Source organism: Lissotriton helveticus, chromosome 12 (assembly GCF_964261635.1).
Source record: "Lissotriton helveticus chromosome 12, aLisHel1.1, whole genome shotgun sequence".
In the NCBI taxonomy this organism is placed as follows: Eukaryota; Metazoa; Chordata; class Amphibia; order Caudata; family Salamandridae; genus Lissotriton; species Lissotriton helveticus.
Window position 1 is genome coordinate 277,364,829 of NC_136073.1, and position 3,716 is coordinate 277,368,544.

A 3,716-nucleotide genomic window follows, 5' to 3' on the forward strand; every position below is an offset into this window, starting at 1 on the left:
CCTCTGAAAATTTTCTAATTGTTTATTACTCCGATATAAATCCTATGTAATACAAACACGGCACACATCACTGACTTAGTTCTACGTACAGACTTCTCATGCCCTTGGAAAGGATTGCTGCTGACCTGGGGTCTTCCTCCAAGTGCAACACGTATTGGCAGGCAATGGGCCTCTGTTCACCTTCGCTACAGGAATTAAATGTGGAAGTCCTTCAGCATACAAACCCATGCACAACATACACCCTGACCTGACCATGTATGGCACAGTCTGATGGCCACCTCTTTGCCCTCAGAACACAACTGGGCCTACAACCATACGGAGAGGGCGCCCATATCCCAACAGTGAAAGGGGTCCATAACGACGGTAAATAAAAAAAGCAACCTACAAATGCTGAAACATAGTGCACAAAGAACATGGGGAAGTAGCTTTTGGACCTTTAGATGCATGTTCTGTTAGTAGGAAAATAATTATGATTTTCCGCATACTGGAACGGCAATACTGTCAGTCACTTCACAAATCGTGATATCTCTAAATGGTGACCTATTTTCTGCTAGCAGGACGGAAGCCGTGAGACATTTTGTGTACAGTTTGCACAATAGATGTGGACAATCACTTAGTAATTCAATCAAACACCTCAGATTTCGAAATAAACGTAGTCTCTCTGATTGTTATGCTGTTGTGTTCTTGATGCAACCATATCTTTACATTACGCCTTTAATGAGCCACCGTGGTCCTAAATGCTGCAACAGGTTGAAAGGGGAAGCGATGACTGCTGAGATGGATCAAGGGGGTGGCGAGATACAAAAGGAAAAGTGAACTGGTAAGGTCTGGTCGATCGTGCAATATCAGACGCTCAGTAGACAATGGAGGTCAGGCCGCCTTGATCCTTTTGGATCTTTCAGCGGCATTTGATACCGTAGACCACAGCCTCCTGATAAGTCTCCTTCAAGAAATTGGCATAGTCGGTGTAGCTCTCTCACTTTTCAAATCTTTTTTGACAGATCGAGAGCAAGTAGTGGAATTGGATGGCTTTGTGTCGCACACCTGCCAGCTCCCGTGCGGGGTTCCACAGGGCTCATCATTGAGTCCCACCCTTTTTAACTTGTATGTCACCCCGCTGGCCAAACTGATTAAGTGATACGGCTTTGCGATGGTATCATATGCTGATGATACACAGATCATTGTCTCCATTTCAAATAATATTCACCATAACTTTCAAGCCTGCATGCAACAAGTAAGCAGGTGGATGTTAGAGAACTGCCTTAAGTTAAATTCAAATAAAACTTAAGTGTTACTTTTTGGCAGAGATCCGTCCATTTGGTCCTTCGATTGGTATCCTCAGGAATTAGTTCCCTTCCCACTCCGGCCACTAAGGCTAAAAATGTGGGCGTCATTTTTGATACAACTTTGTCTTTTTCCCATAACGTGAGGGCTCTTATGTCATCTACGTTTTTCACACTGAAAATTTTGAGAAAATGTTTCCTTTTTATACCTCCAGAATTGCAAAACAAAAAGTGGTTTTGGCGCTTGTTTTGTCCAGGTTGGACTATTGCAACGCCCTTCTGGTCGGCATCCCAAAAGAATCCTTATCAAGCTGCAGGTTCTTCAAAATTCTGCAGCTCTGTTTGCTTTTTGGCATTCCAAAATACTCTTCAGCTAATCAGGCTCTTAAGGCCTTGGATTGGCTACCTGTGGAAAAAGGTATCAACTTCAAGTCTCTGCCTTCAAAACCCTTCATTTTGTTGAAATCTTTTTATTGGCGTTTTTCATATATTCGTACAACATGAACAGTGCATTGTCACCATGTGTGGCAACAACGAAGTTCAACATACAATCCATCTTATTAACAGGTTAGCTAGTGAACAAATCACTGGTAATAGTTTCTGGAAGACTGTCATTGCAATGACCGAGGCAGTGTTAAGTTAGGCATTGTGGTATAATACATATTAGCCGTATTGGACATGGTGCGTTACTTAATCAAACTGTGGGCGTAGGGTACAACATTCAAAGCCCTTCATAACCACGGCCCAGATGATCTGATTAATCGTTTTTTGATGGTATGTTCCCTCCAGAAATCTTCGGTCTTTATCACACAAGCTTGTGGAAGTGTCCAATCCCCGACTCTCGAACTGGGGAGGCAAAAGCTTTGTAAATATCACAGCCAGATTATGGAATAGTTTGCCTATTAAGCTAATAACATTCGCCAGATCTGTTCTCTTTTAGGAAAGGTCTCAAGACTTGGTTATTTACCTTGTAGCTTCTCTAATTCTAGATTTTAACTTTCTTCACTGTTATCATGAGGTTTTGATGCCAAGCGCCTAGACGCCCTACGTTATTAGTTGTGCTATAGAAATAAATAAATAAAACAAACTATCTTTCTGCAAACATATGCAATATGTAAAGAAATTGGCAATAGCATAAAACATAAAATGTAAGTAATGGCTCAGCAGTCTAGACACACCAGTGTTGCCACTGAAGTGCATTCTTTTTCTGGTGGCTTTGCACAAGTGATCAGACAAAATGGCGTCTGTGTGAGAGAGCCAATGGCTGTCTATTGGCAGATCTGAAAATGGATAGAGAAGGCGCTGAATGCAAGGAAAGGCTGTTGATGAAAGGAAATATCCAGCAAGGAATCACCGCTAAATACCAAGAAGCAGATTTGAATGTTTCCTAAATTCTAGCTACTTATGTTAAATTAAAGTGGAGAAGCAAGAACATCATAAGAAACGGGGATACTATCTGTGGTCGCAGTCAAAGGACATCCTGTGATTTGGTTGGAATCCCAGACTCCTAAGAACCAGTGTTCGTTAATATTTAAAGTGTGTAGAAAGAGAACATGCCAAATACAAAAGGGACAAATTGTATCCACTGGACCCTCCCATGATTCGGAGAATCCCCAGCAATTAGCATCGTATTAACGTCGGGGAAATTATATTTTAAAAACTGCTGGCGAGCTTTTGTGCTGGGAATCTTCGACTTAGTGATCCACTGGGAATTTGTAAGCTGTTATCTGGTAGAAGAAGGCAGTTGCCAGTGTGTCCCACGCAGTACCTGCTCGTAGGGCCAGATTACAACATTCTTGTGTGCTTTCTGCAGTGGGAGCAACAAAACTACTTCCAGACTTAAGGGAGAGAACGAGAGAGCAGCCTATTGGGCAGAAGAGACTGTCTTTGCCTTGGAGAAGCTGATTGTCTGTGAAACTGGTCAAGCAGAGCTGGGTAGATACCTGGACACATTGCAGTTTAGTGGCAAAGAGCCAGGCTGGCTTGCCTGACCTGGAGGACGAGGTCTGGATGAAAACCGGATTGATCCAGGAAAGAAGGGAGCAAAACAGGAGTAAGGTTTTATGAGCATATGGTAGGGCATGTCTCATGGCTTGCTCCATGTTCTATTTCATTTACCAAGCAAGAGAAATGAAGGCATTGCCGGACCGGTCAGAAAGGCTGCAAAACAAGCTTCAAAAGCACCCCAAGTATTTGTCTGCCATGGTGACCATGATGATGAGCAGAAAGGCAGTACTATCGGTTGAAACTCTGTAAGTGATCTATTGAAGAATATCAATGCACAATGAGTTTGTCTGCAGATATTACAAATGTCTATCGACTCGTCCTCGATGGAGACGTGTTTCAATCAGCAATGTATGTATTTCTGACCCCTGAGAAGTCCATTTATGAAATAGAAGTTGTTCGGGCAACTAATCTGGTGCAAAAATCACC